Source organism: Sarcophilus harrisii, chromosome 4, assembly GCF_902635505.1.
Source record: "Sarcophilus harrisii chromosome 4, mSarHar1.11, whole genome shotgun sequence".
NCBI lineage: Eukaryota > Metazoa > Chordata > Mammalia > Dasyuromorphia > Dasyuridae > Sarcophilus > Sarcophilus harrisii.
The window spans coordinates 151423645-151447213 of NC_045429.1; positions in this window are offsets into that span (position 1 = coordinate 151423645).

Genomic DNA, 23569 nt, shown 5'->3' on the forward strand with positions numbered 1-23569 from the left:
ATATGGAAATGTGGTTTGTATTATTGCACATTTGTATGATTGTTTAGCATCTCAAGGATGGGTGAAGGGAGAAAAGAAGAGAATGGGGAATTCAAAAATTTTAAAAATAAATGTTAGGTTTTTACAAGTAATTGAAAAAAATATTATTTAAAAAGTTTTTTTTTTTTTTAAATAAAGTGATGATCTTACATGGAAAACACTTACCCCGACTCCTCATAGTAGAACTACTAGGGACTCTTGTGGTTCACCTCAACAGAATTTTAAGCTGGAAAGGAATTTCAAGTTTGATGTCAATTTAGTACAAACCCTTCATTTCATAGATGAGAAAATTGAAGCCCATAAAGGTTAAATGATTTGCAGACCTGGAATTTGAAACCAGGTTTTCTGACTTGGGATCTAGCAGCTCTTTTGGCTATGACACACCCACTGTCTTTAACCCAGTTCATAGAAGAATACTATTTTCATTGTGACTGTTGAGAGTACATGAGTAGTGTTTTTTTATCTTGCCAGATTCTAGACCTAAACTTTGAATCTGAAAAGAAGCAGTTTGTCTTATAGGTGTGTTGAAATGTGAATAGCAACATTTTCCCCTACTTCCCTTGGATTTGGTGGATAGAATTCAGATACCAAAAGGAAGAATGCTTCCTTCTGCTTCAATGATTTTAAAAGCTCTTACTTTTCACCTTTGCCCAATTGCAGAGTCCTGGGTACCAGAGACACCTGAATCCCAAAAAAAGTTGCCTAAGAATTCCAAGTGAAGCAGAGATCTTTGTTTGTCAAGGACAAAGGAAAGGCTATATTGAATTATTCATTCTTACTTAGAAAGGAGTGGTGGCTGCTAATTTGAGTTGCCAGAAATGGAGAGAATTAACTAAATTTTCCCTTTTGCAAAATGAAGAAATTAGGCTAACTGGCCCACTGGTCCTTTTTGGGTTGAATCTCTGCTCCTATAAGTTTAGAAAAAAAAAAATTGAAAAAGAACTATTGGAATGTTGAAATATCAGAGATCAGATAACTTTTGTTTTCCACAAAATAATCCAAAAGGCATAATTTTCAGAAGAGCTATGCACATAGTAATCCTCATTCTTGGAGGAGACATGGATTTGTGGATCTTGAGTTCAGACTTTCCAAGCTTCAATAAGACTAAAGCCAATCAGATGTCCACACTAAATTTACCAAGGTCACTAGAATATCTAAAGAAGGGTAAACTAGCTCATGTTGAAAGGTGGGGTAGGCTAAACTTTTGTACCAATCATGAATGGGCAATTGCATTTCTAGTTTATGAGATAAGGAGGTCCAATTTCTATTCTCTCCATTCTCCCCCTAAAAAATGTTATGTTAAATAAATGGGGAAAATAATGTTCCTGTTGAAGTTGCTGGAAAAGAGTTCGGAGAGAAAGAAAAAACTATAGAAGTGAAAAATGAAAGAAAACAACCCATGAAATTATGACTTTTTATAGTCACTATGAATATTTGTAGAGATTGATTCATAACATATGTAGATTTATGCAAAAGGTATGAAATTAAAAAGGGCAGAGGTTTGGAAAATGCAGATCGTTTGGGGCCTAGCCATCATTTATATCAAATGAACTTGACAAACTCTTACTCTACAGAATGATTCTGGAAATTATTTGGGACTGGTGATTAGGCTGGTATCCTTGGCAGATGAGAAGCTGTCTACACAGCTCAAATGGGAATTCCAGGCTCCCTGGCCATCTATGGAGTAACAACTGAGTTATTTCTGGCAGCCAATATCACCCAAAGTGAAGTCTTTAGTATGGACACTGATCTTGGGTCATTTGAGGGGGCTTGAGATATTGTTCTAGTCAGAAGGCAATCCTGGGTAAATTCCTTGGAGGGATTGATATCTGGGTCTGGCCTCTGAGCCAGAATTCAAAGCCCTTGTGCTTTGGGGATAGGAGAGAATCCTGTTTCATTGCCTGAGAAGGATCATCAACTTTGAGCCAAGACCAAATGTGGAAAGTCCTAGACCTCTGATATAGATGTTTCTGTTCAGAATTTCTAGTGATACTATGAGATGATTCCTAGACTGGTAATTGTAGTACTTAATGTCAGAATGAATCACTGAAAAGGGGCCTTGATTTTTTTTTCCTTACTTATTTTAGGGAACTGGCAGAAACACTCACATACTTTACTCATGGGGGGCATTTAAGCTATAACATTTAAATGGCTGAATAATATGTAGAATTAAGAGACATCTGGAAATTGTCATTGTGTTATCAATACCAGAAGGCAAACCTCACTGTATGAAGATTTTTTCTTCTTTTTATGTAAAAGAACATTTATTTCTTCCAAACCTGAGTGGTATTTTTATACCCTTCAGGGAAGTGATTACAAATTTAAGAAAGTGAATATGTGCAAGACCTGGATTTGAAGGCAGGTAAATTTTGATTCTTTGATTTATGTTTCTGTAGGGCTTTGAAAAGAATTTTCCAAACTTTTTCACCCCTCCTAAAATACCCATAGTTCCAACTCCCCATCCCAACTCTTTCAGCTGGGAACATTACCTCAGAATTTTCCATTCGAAAAGTTTCCTCTTCCCCTTTCCTCCTCATCTGACATTACTCAGATATAACCCACTACTTTTTATTTCTTCACCTGTCTCACATGAAGAGATGAGCCTTCTTTTTGACAAGGCAATTCCTTCTATATGCACAAGTGATCCAATTCCAACCCTTCCTCAATAGAAGTGCCCCCTCTATTATCCCTATTCTATTTCTAATCTTCAATATTTTCCTGATAACTGCTTGCTTCCTTACTGCCTACAAATATGACCATGCTCCCCCATTCTCATAAAAACATCACCTGTTCTGTCCATCTCTGCAAGCTATTGCCCTACAACTTTTTTTCCTTTCACAGCCAACTTCCTAAAGAAGGCTTTTTACAAACAATGTCTCAACTTCCTTTCCTCTCAATTTTTAAAATTCTTCTTAGTCTCATTTCTGACTTTATCATTCAACTGAAATTGTGTTCCTTAAACTTATTAGTGATGAATGGCCAAATAATGGACTTTTCTCAATACTTATACTTCTTTACCTCTCTGCAACTTTTTACATTGTTGAACACTTTCTTCTTCCTGCTACTCTTTTCTCTTTAGGTCTTTGTGATACTGGTCTCTATTGTCTCCCTACTTGTCTGTTTATTCTTTCTCAGTCTCTTATACTGCATCTTTATTCTGGTTATGCAGAATAACCTTTGCTGCCCAAAGTTCTATCTTGGGACCTCTTCTTTTATACTATTAATTCACTTGATGATTTCATTAGCTCCCATGGATCTAATTTTTTTTAATGCAGATGATTTTAAGATAAATTTGTCTAGCCCTTTCTCCTTACTTCCAGACTCATACTTCCAATGGCCTATTGGACAGCTTGAACTAAATGTATTATAGACATCTTAAACTCAATATATCTAAAACTGAACTTATCTTTCCTCATAAAGTCTGTCCTCTAACTTTTCTGTTACATTGGAGGGTCTTTTATCTTCCTTGTTACCCAGATTTACAACATAGGCATCATCTTGAACTCTTCGTTCTGCCATTCACCTCAATATCTAAATCAGTTGCCAATCTTATCATTTCTACCTTTGTAATGTTGTGCCACAGTTCCCTTTTAATGTCCTGACGCAGTTTCCCCAATTTTTCTACCTCAGTTACTCTGCCTCAAGCTATAACAATTCCCTCTTAATCATTAGAATGTTTGATAGGATAATGGTTTTATATTTTAGACATCATTAGATTATCATCTCCAGTACCTCCCTCCATTATGTCATCTCCATCCTAGGTGCCTCCCCCCATTAGGTCATTGTTCTTGTTACCCTATAAAAGAATCTTTGTATTCCTTACTGGATTCTTGGAGCCAATAGTCTCATTCAGCCCTGGGATCAAACCATGGATCCATTTGGTCCTAGTAAATCTCTCCTTTTCAAATAAAATATTAATAACTCTCTAATCTCTATCTTGCCTCAGTTTCTCCAGCATTACAATAACTTCTCTCCTCAGACATTGTTACCACCTTGGGTGCAGGACTTGATCACTTTAAGGCTGAACTACTGCAATGTATGGCTGCTTGGGTCTCCTTGCTTCTTCACTATCTTAATTCCAATCCATTCTCCTCCACTTAGCTACCAAAAAAACCTTTCAAAAAGCATAGGTTTGACTTTGTCACTCTTCCCCAACTTACATTCTTGTAGCTGCTTTTTGTCTGAAGATCAAAGATAAAATTTTCTCTTTGACTTTTTAAAGCCCTTCTTACACCTTTACTCAGCCCCATGTAACAGCGTCCTTGCTGTTCCTCTTATAAAACATACCCTCCCCAGACTCTAGGTAGTTTCACTGGCTCTTCCTCATGCTCAGAACTCTCTCTTCCCCTATTTCTATTTCCTGGCTTCCCTCATTTCCTTTAAGATTCAACATAAGTCACACTTTCCACAAGAAATCTTTCTCCTTCTCCCTAGTCTTAGAGCTTTCTCTCTAAGATTATCTCTAATTCATACTGTGTATGTATTGTGTTTGTATTTAAACTATAAGTTCCTTGAGAGCAGGAAGTGAGTTTTTTGTTTTTGTTTTTATTTTTGTTTTTTGTTTTGTCTTTGTAACCCATGAGCTTGGCACATAGTGAATTTAGGGTTAACCCTAACCCTTTTAGTTCTCCAAGGATATTTCTTATTCAATATTTTTCTCATTCCTTCTTTTTTTTTCTACCTGTTTCTCCCTTTCGCTTTCTCTCTTAATCATTGTTTCCCTTCCCTCTTCTCTCTTCTTTTCTCTGTTTCTATCTCTTTCTATGTCTATCTCCCCCTTTGTCTCTTTCTGTCTCACTGCCTCTGTCTCCCTTTCTTTCTCTCTCTCTCTTCCTCTTTCTCTCTCTTAAACTGTCTCACTCTTCTCTCTTCCTTTCCTTTGCATATTTAAAAAGGAAACTTAAACTTAACATTTCAAGTTTTCTTTATCAAGAACCAAATTTCTCTATTAATTTGATTTGCTTTAGCTAACACTAAGCTCCTGGTGCTTGCCAGCTGTCTTTCTTCATTGGGTGGAAAATCAGCAGAGAAACAAATTGGTGATTGATGAGATCTGTAGGGATGGAAGAAAATAATTCCAATTTTAATTTGTTAGGCTCACATTGACAAAGAGACCATGAAATCTTGAAAGCTTACTTCATTCACATATTTTTTGGCCGACAGAGAGATTTCATGTTGCCAAGTAAAAGTGTTTCCTTCATTTCTCTCACTTCTGCTGACATATAGTTTTTTTTTTAAAGTCTTAATTAGGATCAGAAAGCAGCTGAACCAGCCTGAAATGTTGATGAAGACAAGGTGTTTGTAGCTGGATTTTGATTTTAGAAGTTTAGTTCTCTTATTTTCAGTGGCAAGAGCATAGAGGTGGCCCAGCCCTCTGGACTAAGTCCACTTTTCTCATACTGTGTCCTTTCACTGCTGAGGACAAAAAAAAAAAAAGGAGGGAGGGAGGAAATTGAACTCTAATGTGTCATTTCTGTGAATATAGGGGTTGCCTTTGGGGAACAACTGTAGGAATTCATATTATTTTATAATATTTCAGAGCACCATAGCAGTGAAACTCAAAGACTGAGCTTTCTAATCAAAGTTTCTTTCCACCACCATGCTCACTTTTAGGAGGGAAAGAGTTAAAGATGCCAAGAAAGTAAGACTGTTCTACAATCATATGGGTTTGGGAGGAGGGGAGTGGGTGTACCCATTGATGCTTGCCAACCCTTGGCTCTCTCCTTACTTCTTTCTTGTGCAATCCTTCTTCATGATGCTCATTGTTGTTAACATTTATGGATTGCCAAAAACATGCTAAGCCCTTTTCAGTGCATCAAATGAAAGAGGCCCCTTCCCTGTGTGTTCACATAAAGACACAGATGGGAAAGACAAAAAAGGCTAGAAAAACACTATATGATTATTTAAAAATAAGGATGGTTCTTCAACTTCCACCAGAAAATTGGTCATATTATTTTATAGTCAGACCAACTACTTAGATAGGAAGGATACAGACAAATGGCTTTCCAGTGAATTCACTTCCCAAAATCCACCAAATATTTGGCATGGTTAAGGTGCTATGTAAGGTGGTTTGTAGGATATAGCATTATAAGCAATGCATCCTCCATCCTAGAATTGTTTGTGACCAAGGAGAGTAGGTATGAAGTAGATAAATGAGTGTGAGATAGAGCATATCTGCCAAGAGAATAATACAAATTTGGTGTTATTAGAGAAGAAAGGAGGGAGGAATGCATCCATATGTCCAGATCACCATCCAAATGGGGAAACAAGAGAAGATATTATAAAAAGGGTGGGATTTAATGTGGATTTTAAAGATGAGCATTTTCTAGGTAAATAAGGAAGTGGAAAGAATTGCACATAGAGGAAACAGGATAAGCAAGTAAACGTACAGAGACATAAAACCTGTCCAGGAAATGTATCAATTAAATTAATCTTATATTATGAAGGAAGTGACATATTACTAGTGAGCCACAGCTAGTAAAATTTAATATGAGAAATGGGAGAGATACCACAAAATTTGGAGAAAGATACATATTCTGATTCTTCTTACCCCCCAAAGGAAGAGAATAGAGCAGGCAAACTACAGGCCAATGAGCTTATCTTTGAATCTTGGGAAAATTCTAGAACAGATCCATTAAAAAGATGGTTCGTGAACAATTTGTAAGGAAAACAGTAAGTATAACCAGATAATTATGGCCTTATCAAGAAAAAAATCATAATAGACTAACTTGGCTGCCCAGAATCTTTTTTTCTTTGTTTTGTTTATTTGTTTGTTTTAATAATTTTAAATACAATAAGTCTTTATCAAAAAAATCTATAAAATATTTCAAGCTCCTGCTGGTCCATATAAAAATATACTGGATTTGGCCCTCTGGCTCAGATTCCCAAAGCTTGGGAGTTTGCTGAATCTAATAAGAGCAAATTCAATAGAAATAAATGCTAAATTTTACATTTGAATTAAAAAATCAACGGAAACCTGATTAGACAGCAATTTGTCTTAAAAAAAAAAATAAGAGACTTTAAGGGGACTACAAACTCAGGATGATTCAACAATGTAATGTGGCAGTCAAAAAAGCTCATGTGATTCTAGGCAACATTAAGAGAAACATATATTCCAGGAATAAGGATGTGATAATCTCTATTCTTTGCCCTACTCAGAACCAATTTGAAATCTTATGTTCAGTTTGGGGCCTCACAGTTTAAGGAGGATGTTGATAAGTGTGAGATCATGCAGAGGAGGGCAATCAAACTGGTAAAGGACTAGAGCCCATGCCATATAAGGATCAGCTGGAGGACTAATGATAGCCTGAAGAAAGAATGATTCAGGGGAATGGAGGTGAGGGTAGAATAGTTATCTCCAAATAGATGAATATTTGTCCGGTGGAAGACAGATTGGATTTGTTCTATTTAGTCCTAGGAGGAAGAACCAGGAAGAGAGGGTATAATTTTCAGATTTAATTTACTTAAGGAAAATATTTCTAACAATTAGAACTGGGATAGCTGGATTTATGGTTGGTTCTCCGATGTTTGGGCTTAATCATGAAGGTTATGGAAAGTCACTGAAGACTTTTTGTTGAAGAAATGATATGGTAGAAGTGAATTAAAAAATTTTACTGGGGCCGCTAGATGGTTGAGTGGACATCAGCCCTGGAGTCAGGAGGACCTGAGTTCAAATCTAGCCTCAGATACCTATTACTTACTAGCTGTGTGATCCTGGGCAAGTCACTTAACTCCAATTGCCTCATTAATAATAATAATAATAATAATAAAACTAATTTACTGGTAATGTTCAAAACTGATTAGGGGGTAATAGATAAAATGTCTGGATAAAAAGATCCCACGTTTGAGCTTTAGTTATAGTAAGAAGGCAAATTGAAGAGAGAAACTATATTCGTGTCTTGTACCATATCTTTGTGGAACAAGGGGAAATGGGAAATTGAAAAATTGAACTTCTTCCTCAACCTTTCTGCCACTAGCTAGTCCTTGGGTTTAGTTCACTAGGTCCCTTAAGGATTTCCACCATTCTCTCATAGTACATTCATCTTTCTCTCCTCCTGCCATCTCTGAAATAGGAGTATAATAACCCTTCCTTAGTTGTCATTATTATTAGGGGAGATTAGAATAAGGATCTAAAGTTAAATTAAATTCATCCAACATTTATTGTGTATTTACCATATGTAAGATATAGTTTGTGATACCTGAAATACAAAGACAAAAATTAGTCTTTTCCTTCAAGAACCTTACTGGGCAAATAGCATATATGCAGCTAAATAAACACAAGTCAGTTGAGGAGGGATAGAAAACTAACAACTGGATAGAAGAGAAACTTTGCTGAAGAGATGAAATTAAACTGAAATTTGAAGGAAGAAAAGGATTCTGGAAAATAGGATTGAGGGTAGAGTGCATTACAGGTGAAGGGGATAGCTTATACCCAAGCATGGAATTGAGAAAGTGAATGTTAAAGTCAGATAAAAAGAAGTAGTTCAATTTGATTAAAACATGAAATACATAGAGTATATAATGTCAGAGGGATGGAACGATTTCAGAATTGTAGTCACAGACTTTTAAAGTTGAAGGCATATCAGCAGTACCTCAGCATGATCTAGTGGTATAGTGGATAGAGTTCTGGATTTGGGATTAAGAATTCAAATTCTGATTCAGACAGTTATATGTTATGTGACTGAGCAAGTTATTTAATTTCTCTTAGGACCAGTTTCCTCATATGTAAAATGAGTATAACAATGGCATCTACATGAAAGGGTTGTTATGAGATTATATATGTAAAACACTTGCAAACCTTAAAACATATATTCTCTGTGTGTGCATTGGGGGAGGTAGGTATGTGTATATCTTTATTCATATATATATATATATATATTTACTAGCCATCAATTATTGCTATTATTACTTTTATTTCAAAAAATCCCTTCTTAACATAATTGATAAGTAGAGTTCCAATTTTGACTGGGGAATTTCCATTGAAAGTGACCATATTGCTTTCCAAAATAGTTCTTTTTATTTGTAAACACTAATTAGTAGGAAGTTTTACTTTTATTAAATGTTAATGCTGATTTCTGGGGCCAAACAAAACAATCTACTTTATTTTTCCGAAAATAATACTTCAAAATCTTGAAGCTAACTTTTTTTTGATGCCCTCCCTCCATATTCTCTCTTCTCCTGCTTAATAATCTTCAATTAAACCCTCATAATGAGCCACCTAAATTATGCACAATACTCCAGATATTAAATGCATTATTAAAACTCCCGTGGCAGTTTTGTGTTTTGGTTCCAAAACTCCTCATATATTTCTTCTATCTAGATTGTCTACAGTGTAGTCCAATGATAATATTAATCTTAATTGGTCTCTCCTTTGATTGTCATCCTAATGTTTTCTGCTATATTTCTTGATTTTGATTACTAGATTTTCTCAAATAAGTATATCATCATGCATTCTAGAGCAATCCTAGAAAAATGATGAAGTAAAACTTAGCATAGATAATAGCTTTTCTCTATTTAAAAAAAATAAATTTTGTTTCAAAATCTCTTCCTTACACTTTCCCCACCCATTGTACCTCTTGAGAAGGCAAGAAATACAAATTATAGATATGTATAAATAAGGAAGTTTTTCTTGCATTAGCCATAGAAAATAGCTTTTCACTTCACCAAATAAATGCAAAAAATGCCCTATATATTGAAAAAGTTGCAGGATAGTTTGAAGCTCCAAAATTGATTAGACCCTACCCAAGTTCAAGAGGAAGGAAATATGGCATATATAAAGTAATAGATACCATAGAAGATAAGATGTGGAGGAGGTATAGGATCAACAGTTTGATACTGGTTACAAATTTTTACTATTATGAAATGAAACTAGTAGCCAGGAGAAATGGGAAAAAAAAAGAAAGATATAAAGGAAATATCCAATAGCTAAAACTCCTTAGAATTTCTTCTCTGCAGCATTTTGGGGACATTCCCATTAGGACCAGTCCCCAGGTGTTTTTCCCTAGAGCAACAGTTCTTAAAGGATGTGATATGGAATATCAGAAGTGAATTTCCATTAGATATGCTAAAACATTATATGAAATTTTTATTTGCAGCTGTATGCATGGTAGTCTTATAATTCTCTTGAAATATGATGTGATTTGTCATGGCAAAGAATAAAATGATGCCTTAAGCAAAAGAAGTCTGAAAACCACTGCCCTAGGGATTGTCAGTCACAGAGAGAATGGTGAAACTCAGAAGAGTAGAACTGAGAAAGTCAGAAAACAACTCTAACTATAGTGACCTTTCAGTTTCCCTTCAGCAGAGTCTTATCAGGTCACCCTTAGTCACAAATATTATCCAATTCCTGGTAGGTCTACAAAAGCTAAGTATTAACTAAAAAGAAGAGGAAAAATTAAGTGCATATATGTGTCTGTGTTTATGTATATATTGATAGTATTTAATATATTTAGAAAATTTGTAAAATTGAGAATGAAATTATACATACTAGGATAAGCAAAATACCAACCTTACAAGAATGAATCAACCATGAAAATTAGAGAACTAGAAGACTTGAAAACAAAAATTACAAATTTGACAACCAAAACCAAGACTTATTCTTTAAAAAGTAAAAAAAAAATTGATAAACTATTAACTAATATGATTGAAGGAGTTGTTAGGTGATGCAATAGATAGAGTATTGATCCTGCAGTCAGGAAGACATCTTTAACCCATCATGTCTTAAACAGAATTCATTTTCCTCTGGGTTCTCATGACTTCCTGGACTTCAACACTATGCCTTAGTTGTAGTATCACCTTGGAATTTCTCTCAATACCTGAGGCTTCCCTATTTTGGAACATCTATCTTCTTTCTTGGCCTTTTCCCAGTTTGCTTTATTTGATTTATCATGTCATTATTATTTTCTAATTGATGAGTTTACTTTAGGACTTTTATTCTGAGAAGAGATCAGATTAGAAAAGTTTTATTTCTTTTACAACTCTTCTTCTGACTTTCTGAACTTTGATTCTGTGGGCCTCTTCTTCCCTACTCAGTCTAGGGCTTGCTTAGACAAGTATATGTTATTATTGTTATATTTATTGCCACTATGGTCATTGAAGCATAAGGAGTAGGAGCGGAAGAGAAATCTTCCAATCTTCCTGGAAAGCCAGTGAAAATCTCCCTGGATCCCAAAGCAATACCCTTCCAAAGACAAAAAGAAAAAAAAATTGCTTCTCCTTTATTATTCTTAGAAAATATATAGTTGGTGGTTCTTCCTGGTTTGGTTTCTGATCACATTCAAATTAGTCTCCAGTTATAGGGATATATGGTAGACAAAACATGTACCTCTTGTTGCATATACCTTTACCAAGGAACAAGAGCACATTTTCCTCCAAAGCATATATTCAGCCCTATGGGAAATGACCTCTACAGGAAAATATACCTATTAGGTGTGATGTTCTGATGATTTTATTTTCTTTGTAGGAGAATATGAATAGGAATTGGATGCAAGAGAAATTTGTATAAAACAGTACTTTCCATGCTAAGGAAAAGGACAGATAATCATTTGGGCAACAACTTGAACCACCGACAAAAATGCTTTTCATTGTTTATAACTATATCTTAGTGTAATGGTCAGCATGGCATTTATTTTCTATTTAAAATGAGCCCATTTCACTGCTAGCATAATGACTATTGGCTACTAGCATTTTGCATATGCTAATCTTAGGTGTGTACTTGAAGGGATTATACTCCCAATTTTCTGATGTAATAACACATATGGTGTCTACCACCACAATAAGATCACACCTTCAAATATAAAATATGTTGATACCTATTCTGAATTGGCTTACTCATTCTAATCTGTCCTTACATTGACAGATCTAAGTTACTATTTTCTTTTCTTTCTTTTTTTTTTTTTTAAAATAACTTTTTATTGACAGAACCCATGCCAGGGTAATTTTTTACAACATTATCCCTTGCACTAACTTCTGTTCCGATTTGTCCCCTCCCTCCCTCCACCCCTTCCCAAGATGGCAAGCAGTCCTATACATGTTAAATAGGTTACAGTATATCCTAGATATAATATATGTGTGCAGAATCGAACAGTTCTCTTGTTGCACAGGGAGAATTGGATTCAGAAGGTAAAAATAACCCGGGAAGAAAAACAAAAATGCAACCAGTTTACATTCATTTCCCAGTGTTTTTTTCTTTGGGTGTAGCTGCTTCTGGCCATCCTTGATCAATTGAAACTGAGCTAGATTTCTTTGTCGAAGAAATCCACTTCCATCAGAATCCATCCTCATACAGTATCATTGTTGAAGTATATAATTATCTCTTGGCCCTGCTCGTTTCACTCAGCAAGAGTTCGTGTAAGTCTCTCCAGGCCTTTCTGAAATCAACCTGTTGGTCATTTCTTACAGAACAATAATATTCCATAACATTCATATACCACAATTTACCCAACCATTCTCCAATTGATGGGCATCCACTCAGTTTCCAGCTTCTAGCCACTACAAACAGGGCTGCCACAAACATTTGGCACATACAGGTCCCTTTCCCTTCTTTAGTATCTCTTTGGGATATAAGCCCAGTAGTATCACTGCTGGATCAAAGGGTATGCACAATTTGATACTAAGTTACTATTTTCTTAGACTTTTTAGGGGCAACCTTATTTTGTTTCTCCTTTCCTAAAACCCTTCCAAAAAAAAAAAAAAATCATTACTCTGGCTCTTGAGCCTTGACTGATATGTTTCTCTTTACACAAGCTAGCCATTCACAGTAAAGATAAGATATAGATTATTAGCTAAGTGTCTGGCACACAATAGGTACTTAATAAATCTCTCTCTCTCTCTTTCTCTTTCTCTCTGTTTCTCTATTTCTGTCTCTCTGAGTCTCTCTCTCTCTCTCTCTCTCTCTTCTCTCTCTCTCTCTCCTTCTCTCAGTCTCTCTCCCTCCCTCTCTTCCCACCTCTATCTCTTTAAATTTTTTTTCAACTCTAAAACAGAATTCCAAAATTCAATATGATAAGCATGAGCAACTTTTGGTAATGTCAAGGAATTGGAAATTGAGTGAATGCCCATCAGTTAGGAAATGACTAATAAGTTATGGTATATGAACATAATGGAATATTATTGTTCTATAAGATATAATGATCAAACTGATTTCTTAAAAATCTGAAAAGGCTTACATGAACTGTTGTTGAATAAAATGAGCAGAACCAAGAGAACATTGTATACAGTAACAAGATTATGTGATGATCAACTGTGATGGACTTGAATGAGGTGATTCAAGGCAATTCCAATAGGCTTGGGATAGAAAATACCATCTGCATCCAGAGAGAGACCTACAAAAACTGAATGTGGATCAAAGCATAGTATTTTCCAAAAAGGAGGAAAAAGACAAACATGGGCAAACCATATATTCTAACACACAGTCATTGAAGGAATTTGTTTAGTTTAACTACGTATATTTATTACAAGAATTTCTTTTCTCTTTTTTTCCCCAGTGGGAAGAAGGTGAGAGAAAAGTACATTGATTTCTAATAGAAAGGTGGGAGGGATTGTTATAACTGTGAAATGTTTCATGTACTTTCTGATGATCTCACTAAATTACTATTTTTATTTACCTGTTTTACTTTGTAACTAGAGACTTCTCATAGAGTAGAAGTATTCTGTAAATGTTGGTAATATAAAACTAATATAGATCAATAAAACTTTAATGAGTTTAGCCAAGCTTTTGACAAATTTTCCTTTCAGTGGAGAAATCTTTCTAAACATTTGTCCCATTTTAACTGGAATACTACTTTAGCCCTTTACAAAGTTTCTTTCTTGTACTCACCCTAATTTCACAGATGCAGGTTCTTGGTTCCATGTTTGGATGCCAAAATGTAATGTTCTCTTGTTTCAATTTTCTTGTGGTCTCTGGGGGTCTTGGGAGCAGCCTTCATTTCAGTCAGAGTAATCACCACAAGAGTAACCAGGGGTTAAAGTCCAAATACTTTATTGTCTCCTTCAAAGTCTTCTTTCCAAAAAACAATAAATACTAATAAACATGGTTCTCTTAAAATGGAGTCAGTCTTGTAGTGTCATTTTGATTATCATTTACTATATACATTTACTGGAAATGAGTCTATTATGATTTCTGTAAAGTGTCCAACATATTTAATAATGCTCTGAGACTGATAAAATGTTTTTGATTTCCATCAAAGCTACCACTTTAAGTAATTTGCTTTCAAAATCTCTACCTTTATCAGAGTGAATTCTGGTCTGGATACTACATATCCTAAAGTATATTTCATTCAACATCTTAGCAATGGTTGTAGTTTTCTGATTTTCTGTTGAGTATACCAGGAGAAATGATTTGTTATCACTAGAATAAGACATATTTTTACTGTCTCCAACAGTAAAAAAATACATGCACATATGTTCCAATGATTTACTGATTGTTGTGTTTTCTAAGTAAGCTGCACATGGTAGTAAATCTTTCTTTTGTAAACAATGAACACAAACTACACATTAAATACATTTAACATTGGCCATTTGAGGCCCCCAAATTGGTCTTTCAGTAATTAAGGTATTCTTTTTTGATCCAAATGTCCAAAATAATCTTTCAACATCTTCATAGCCATAACACAGTCTTTACAAGGCTATACCAGTTTTGTTTTGCTGCTGTGGTTAAGATCTGCCATGATTTGATAAAATACTCCAGGACAAAACTTTAAATTCCCATCATTTTCATAACAATAATATTGCTTTTGGGGAATTAAACTTAAGGAAAATTCAAAGATCAACTCTTCACATTATCAAATTATATGATGACATGTAATCCATTACCACTAATGAGGTTGCATTGCAAGTCATCCAACACTAACTGAGGTAATAAGAGGTTATTTGATATAATATTCACATGCACATATATATACAACACAGAATATTATGAAAAAATGTTTATCTTATTCAAGTGATACAAGTAGTATCTCAGACTATCAACTGGATTTAAGTTTATTTGAAAATTATCATACAAATAGCTATGAACTTAATTTTGGTATCATAAGATCCTTGAAATGTCAAGATATAAATAAGTTTTTTTTCTCCCATTCTTCTGAATTTATAATCTTCTTTAACCAACTAGCCTCCAACTTATCTCTAGTCAAAATATTATAGTGGAGTTGGGGATTTGTTCACATTTGAAATTTTGCTCTATGCATATGTAAGCTTTAAAACTTTTAGTGATTGACCATTTTGAAATTAAAATTTTCAGTTTATACATTAGATACCAAGTTTTACTAATAGTATGTTCTCTATTAACAAATGTCACAGATTGTCTTGTTTTTTTTTTAAGATCATTACTTCATTGATATAAAAGTATTGTTCAACTTTGCTGTCTATCATTCATATATAATATGGAAGGCTCATTTTGGTCAACATAAGCCAAAATCAGTGTATTTGTAACTCAGTTGACCAACCTTTTAAAAGCATATTCACATTCTTCATTCCAATTATCTCCAACTCCAAATACATTCCAAAAGAGACTTCAAATTGTTTAGGGAAATTGCTCTTTCATGTCATTATGTTTTTGGTTCTTTGTAATCATAAATCCACAAGTGAGATTGTTGAAAAGTTTATCAATTGCAGTATAATTTTTTATAGACCTTCTATAATAGTCACTGAAGGCCAGGTAAATCCTTAGTTCCTTTATATCTTTAGAATGTGGCTATATGTAAAAATATTCTGTTATGGGCCAGAACTCTCTAAACAAGGATTCTTTCAAGGTGTTAGGTCAGTGGAACTGATAAAGACAATGGTAGTTCAGTACATGTACTTAGTACTTAATATAGTTCTACAAGATTTACACCTATGATGAGAGAGCATATAAGCTTGGATAAACTCAGCTAGGTTCACTCAGAAGGCAGAGAAGACAAAGGACTGGTAGCAGGAGTTCAAGCTCTCAGAACCAAGGAGAGAGATAAACCACTAAGAAAGCTAACTGGGCCCCAGGAAAGGAGACTTTGAAGGAGACAATAAAGATTTTGGACTTTAACCCCTGGCTACTCTTGTGGTGATTGACTGAAACAAAGGCTGCTCCTAAGACCCCCAGAGATCCCAAGAAAAAATGAAACAAGAACATTACATTTTGGCGTCCAAATATGGGACCAAGAATCTACATCTGTGAAATTAGGGTGAGTACAAGAAAGAAACTTTGTAAAGGGCTAAAGTAGTATTCCACTTAAAATTGGAACAAATGTTTAGAAAGGAGATTTCTCCACCAAAAGGAAAATTTGTCGAAAGCTTGGTTAAACTCATTAAAAGCCAAGGTTTAATTGTAACTTGGAAGCAGATCATTGAACTTTTAGAAACAGTACAGTACACATCTCCTTGGTTTTCTAAGGAAAAAGAATTGGATCCAGATGAGTAGAAATTAGTAGGAGAGCAACTATGTGAATACTACAATGATAATGGACCTGACTCAATTTCTAAAAAAACACTTTATATATATAATTTAATACAACTAGCTTTAGGAAATTATATAAGTTATAGAATAAGGAAAAAGAAGAAAGAGCAGGAGAGGGAGGATCCAGACAAACTAGGTGAAAAGGATGAAGAATTAGACAAGAAAGGAGTTAAGTAGAATTCTGAGCGTGGTGCTTCACAGCAGAAGCCATTAGGGCATTCCCCATCTTGTGATCCTCCCCCCTCAATTAATCCTTCATGGGTGGAGGGAGAAGGAGGAGGGGGAGAGGCAGTAACATAATCTACACCACCTATAAAGAAGCCTATGACAAGATTACAAAAGGCACTGGTTAAGGCTAAAAAAGGATAGGATATATCTGGTTTAATAAATGCATACCCTGTGATTGAAAAACTTAACTCTTCAGGTCAACAATGGAGAAGATACAATCTGGAAAAAATTAAGGATTTGAAAAAGGGTTGCACTCTTTATAGGGCTACATCATCTTATATTAAAATGTTACTAAAGAATTTGGCTTATGAAATCTTAACCACTAGTGATTGGAAATCTATAGCAAGGACATGTTTAGAACCTGGACAAAATTTGTTGTGGCTTTTGGAGTATAGGAAATTATGCAGGATACAAGCCCAAGGCTATAAGCAAACTGAAGTTAACATACAAATCACCTTTGACTAACTAGTAGGTGAAGGTCAGTATGCAGAAAATTCAGCACAAATCCATTACCCCATAGTAGAGTATGAGCAAATTGCTTCTACTGCAATAAAAGCATGAGGTTCCCTCCCAGGGAAAGATCGAGGGGAAGCCTTCACAAAAATAGAGCAAGGTCCCAATGAATCTTTTGCTGATTTTATGGGACATTTGCAAACAGCTGTCACAAGAACCATTGGAGAAAATACAGCTACAAGAATTATGATAAGACAACTGGCTAAGGAAAATGCTAATGAGGTTTGTAGAAGAATGATATGAGGATTACACAAAGATGCTCCTTTAGAGGAGATCACAAGACACTGTGCCACAGTGGGCACAAGTGCTTATTATACCCAGACTATGATGAACATGGGAAGACAGGATCCCTCTTGGCAAGGGACTTCTAGAGAGACTCACCGGTACTTTCAATGTGGAAAAATAGGACATCTGAGAGCTCAATGTAGGCAAAGAGACAGAGTGAGAAGACAGGGTGAGAGAAGACCCAAAACCCTATGTCCAAAATGCAACTGAGACTTCCACTGGGCCTCAGAATGTAGATTGACCCAGGGAAATGAGAGGCAGGGCTCAGCCCCAAGATATCATACAAAAGATAGGTGGGGCATGATGGCAGCCGAGGTTACACATCTAGAAGTTCAGGACTCTGATGTGATCAGCCAAAAAGCAATCAGATGGCAGAAAGAGATTACAATTGGAGAGAATATAGGCTTTAAAACCCAACAGAAGGGCAATGTCCAGTGCAAGCAGCTCCAATGTAATTGCCAGGTGATGTGGAAAAATCTAGAAAGTGGTCAATGGAAGGGACTAGATAGGTTAACTGCTTGAGAGAAAGGGTTTGCTTATATCTCTACAGATGGAGAAGGAATCAGATGGGTACCAATGAGCCATATTCACCTTGTCCGTTAGAGAGAGACAGAAAAAAGAGAAAAACCTTGAAACAAAGGAGAAGACGTAAGAAACATCTGACACTGAAAAAGCATGGCTGATCATGAGCCTGTTACAGAACTTTAAAATCAGCAGGAATCATTGGATTTCCTGAAATAGAAAATTGTTGATAAGACTGTTACAAAACTCAAAACTTGAAGGAATTTTTGGATTCTCTACACATGTGAAGTAATGGACAATAGATTAGTTTTGGATTATTTCTAGAACTTATGGACATGTATAATTCCTTATATTGATTCATGTTATTTGTCATATCACTACTAGCTTGTGTTACAATGTGCTTATGTAATTTATGTAATTATGTGTAATACCTCCCATATTGATGGATTTATGTATACCTGTTTTAAGAGTGAGACTCTTAAGAAACCCTATTCTGATTTGATTTCTCATTTTCTTTGGTGTTTTCATCTCCCTTCCTGAAATGTCAGGGAAGGCATGTTCACCTCTTTTTATGGTGTTTTCACCCCTTTTTTGAGGCATCAGGGAAGTTGTGATCACCTCCTGGGGGGTTCTCACCTCCTTGAGAAGAAAAGGAGGTCATAACCACCTATGTTATAAAACAAAAGAAAGCGGGAGATGTTATGGGCCAGAACTCTGAAACAAGGATTCTTACAAGGTGTAAATTCAGTGGAATTGATAAAGACAATGGTAGTTCAGTACTTGTATTTAGTACATGTACTAGTTCTTCAAGATTCACACCTATGATGAGAGAGCATATAAGGTTGGACAAACTCAGCTAGGTTCATTCAGAAGCAGAGAAGACAAAGGATGGGCAGCAGGAACTCAAGCTCTAAGAAACAAGGAGAGAGATACGCCTCTAAGAAAGCTAACTGGGTTCCCAGAAAAGGAGACTTAGAAGGAGCCAATAAAGGATTTGGACTTTAACCCCTGGCTACTTTTGTGATTATTACTCTGACTGAAATGAAGGCTGCTCCCAAGATCCCCCAGACCAAGAAAAATGAAACAAGAGAACATTATAGTATTCTGTTTCTTCTGAAAAAGTCACTCTTGTCTGAGACTTATATATTTAATAAAGGCTCCACAAAACATATATTTATCAATGAACAATTTCAGACCAATTACCTTTAACTTTGAACTAGTCTGACATTTTAATCAGTATTTCTTTATGTTGCCATATTTCTCCCCAAATACAGTGACATCACATAAATATAATAACACATCTATGAAATCCATATCACTAACCACCTCTTCCAGATTTAAAAGAGCTAAGTACTAACCAAGTGCCTTGAAGCATATGCTTAAATTGACAAAATAATTTTAGACATATGAATGCTGTTTTTTCTCTCTCTTCTTTAGCCATTGTAATTTGATGATAGCCATTGTCCAAGTCCAAAATAGGAAATTATTGACTTTCTAAGATATGGTTAAAAACATCTTGAATTCTGGGCATGGAATATTGATCTACTTTTATCCTTTTGTATAGTGTTCAATAATCTGCAGAAGTCAAATCTTTACAGATTTTCCTCCAATAACTACTACAGGTAAAGAATAAAGACTGCTCTATTCTGTGATAAGTACTTTTAAATGATTTCTAACATTTCCCATTACAGATAGAGGAATTTTCCATGACTTTGAGATTAATTTTATTAGTTGTTCTTTAGGCATATCCACATCCCACTTTTGTATTAAGAAAATTGTTTTCTTGTCCTGAAGAGGTCTTGCAAATAATACTTTCTCCCTTAGGTGCCAGAGAATTACCAAATTAAAACATTTTAGGATCTATCCTTGATGGAGAAATTATTATCCAAATAGTGGTCTCTATCACTTGCATCTGTCTTTTTAAGGTGCCTTAACAAAAACCACGTGCAATATTAAAATATTTACATAGCGTTCCAAAATACTACGGGGTAAAATTTTAAATAAATTGGTATTATTCCCTACTTAAGTTAAAACAGTAAAAATTAGTTTCAGTATATTGATATATTAATATTCAGACATAGATATATTAATGTTTAACATCTACTTCTTTCTCAATGTCAAGTGCAATCAATGAACTTCCAGTTCACTTTAATATAACCCAAGTGAGAATAATTTTTATCACAACTCATAAAATCCTAACTCTTCCATAGATTCTAATGGAATTTCTTTCAAATGTCACTCACAAAAGGAGTGGAGTACACAATAGTAACTTGAGACCCATTTTTTAAAATAATGGCATGTTTTACCTTTCTCTTTGTCAGTCACATCAGCATGAGGTCCTATGAAGATAGTTGACTGCTCCTGGGCTGTTCTCTTTAAGCTATTTTTATTAAATTTATTTAATTATTTAATTAAACTTTTATTAAACCAATTCAAAGCTTCTTTTTTGACTCCCTAGTATTTCTATAATTTTCACTTGTCTTAGCCTCAGTCTTAGTCTTTCTATCACATATCTATTATATGTATAATTATCAGTGACTTAAAATCAGAGCCTCCTGACTCTAAGGCTTTTATTTTCCACTTAAATGGTAATCATCCACCAAATTCTTCTATAAATTCCAAGATTCTTTTTAGACCAAACTACAGTCTCAAAATATTTATCTAATTTTAACAGTTAATCCTTATTATTCACAAAGCAGTTGGATACAAATGAACTAAAAGATCATATGATTCTTTATATTTATCTCACCTTTCAGTTTCTGTCCCAAAGCACTCAAATTCTACTAAGCTGGTTGCATTGATTCTTACATACATTTTAGTAATTTTTGTTAAATCAAAGTTCTTATATTTCTTTTTAGGTATCAACATGTTTAATTTATTAAAAGGTCAATATCTTAAATCCTTTAAAAATTGGCTAAAATATTTTAAATTAAGTAAGACTATATTTTCTACCCCTTTAATACAAAAATTATTCCACATGAAAATGGCCTTAAAGGGACAATATATTACACGACATCAAACTTACACTAGCTATATTTGCAGCTTCTGCTCACGGGTGCTACTTTTGTCTTCTAGAACAAAATAGAACACATTTAATCTACCCTCCAATGATAAACTTTAAGATATTTGAAGAGAACAATTATATTCCTCCTAAGTTTTCTGTAAGCTAATTATACCCAGTTTCTTTGACTAATCATCATATGACATGGATTCAAGGCTCTTTCCCATCCCAGTTGCCTTTTTTTTTTTTTTTGAGGGGCATAGATACCTTCCAGATTACTGAGGAAGTTTCTTAAATGTTGCTGCCCACTACTTTGGAACATCAAGGCCATTAAAATCCTGGAAGAGGTGTAATAGCTTTGCATCCCAGTTAATCAAGAAAATTTTGTTCACACAGTAATTTTGTCAGCTGACCAGTAGCTTCATCTTTTGCTACTCTGAACATTTGTTTACTTTCCTCAGATTTGTTTTGGCATGGATGTTGATACTCTCTCCCCAATACTCCCATTTTATTCATTATTTCTTACCTGCCCCAATTGGTTTGTATTAGTGTCCATTTGTATTTCTCTGCTTAGTATTTTGATCATGTAATCCCGTGCTTACTTTGTGGTTTCCAAGTTTTATTTGTTGTACCTAATTCTCTTTCCTTCACTAATTATCTAATCGTAGTTTTAATTTACCTAGTACTTTCAGGTTTGCAAAATGACACACACCTATATCTATAACTATATATCTATATACATACACATACATATATACATATATATTCTTACTGATCCTTAAAAAAATCCTTCTGAGAGGTAGAACATATAGGCTAAGCTCTTTAGTAGGTGTTTAGGAAATATGATATGACTCCTCCTAGATTAGGGCACCAACATTACCATTCATGCAGCTTGATATTTTCTGCGACTTTTTGTTTAACTAGGCTATTGATATTCTTTATAGGCCTCTTCAAACCAGCCAGGCCAGAAATGTCCCTGGAAATCCAGAAACACTTGTTAGACGCAAATTAATTATGAGTCCTGCTATGCTGCTTTGAAGTATGATGAGTTGCCTATCATGTTTTTTAGCACTGTGGGGAGATGCCAACAGGTCTCTCTATAATGCTTCTAAATGGGATAAGTTGAAGACCGCCACTTTAAAAATAAATTAATAGAAAGATTAACATCTATAATTACTAACTCAGAACAACAAATAGTATGTTTTAGAAGGAGCCTTGTTCTCTGAAACAACAAAGATTATATTAGAAGAAGACAGTCTGAGACTTCCCTCTTACTGATTTCTTTATCTTTCTGTCATAGACACCCAAGCTTTAAATTTTGCCTTTCAAATTTAAAGATGTTACTCAAATTTAAGGCAGAGTTCAAAGTTCATATGAATGACACATATCAACACCTGTTATAAATTAGAATTATTTATTAATACTTACAGCTAAGAATAGCATAGAATGGAATGGACAATGCACTCAGTTTCATTAAGTCTCCCTTGACCTAATGGCTTCATAGGCAATATTCCAAGTGGTAGTAAGGTAGTAAGATAGTGAAATGTATTCTTTGATTGAAGACTCAGAGCCTCTGAGAGCCCTGGTTTACATATGGTTTCCAAACAAAGGGTCTCCTGTGGCAGCTTTCCTATTACTAGTGGGATTAGATAGCATGAAGTTTAAGCAGAAAAATCAAGAAATATGGAGTTATAACTATTCCTAGTCATCAAGCTTACAGAAAAGTTTCTGACTAGAAATGAGTGTAAACTAAACCTCAAGCATCCCTATATAATGCCAGACAGTCTGAGAAGACAGGGCCATAAAGTTATTTAAAAGGTTATATGTATCATGAAAATACTATAAAGATAAAACTGAGAAGCCCAATATCCATAGCATGAATCTAGACTAGGATGAAAATACATGCTTTGAAAAAAAAAAGGGGGGGGGGATGATTCAAATCTAAAATGTTTTAGAGCTTGAAGAAATGTTACAGGTTATATATATAATTTTTCATTTTAAAGATCAGCCAAGAGAATGTAAGAGCCTTACTCAAGTTCACATAAACATGAAAAATTAGTCTAGATTGAAATTAAGCTTCTTTGATGTTAAATCTAGCACTCTTTCTACTACATAGACCTACATATTTCAAAAACTCAGTTCAGATAATGCTTAGTGCTACTTATTGAGTGTAGCCCCACATCTATGAAATCCAGATGAAAATAGTTCTTGTCATTTTAGTTAATATTCATTCATTCAACATTTATTAACTGTACACTATGAACTGCCAGTATTAAAAACTGCTGATCTTTGTACCCATTTCTTCATCTTTATATAAAATTTCTGTATTTATGCATAGATCTATACATATTTGAGAAGGATCTCTACATTTCATCAAAGGCTATCCTTGAAACTATGAAAAGGCAAACATTCCCTGATAATTTTCTCTATCTAGCTACAATTTTACAGTCATCCAATTGACTAAAAGATGCAGAAAATACAAGATTCCACATTGTTTGTTTGCTGCCAAAAACAGAATCAAAAATCCCAAACAAAAAGTTGATTTGATATAA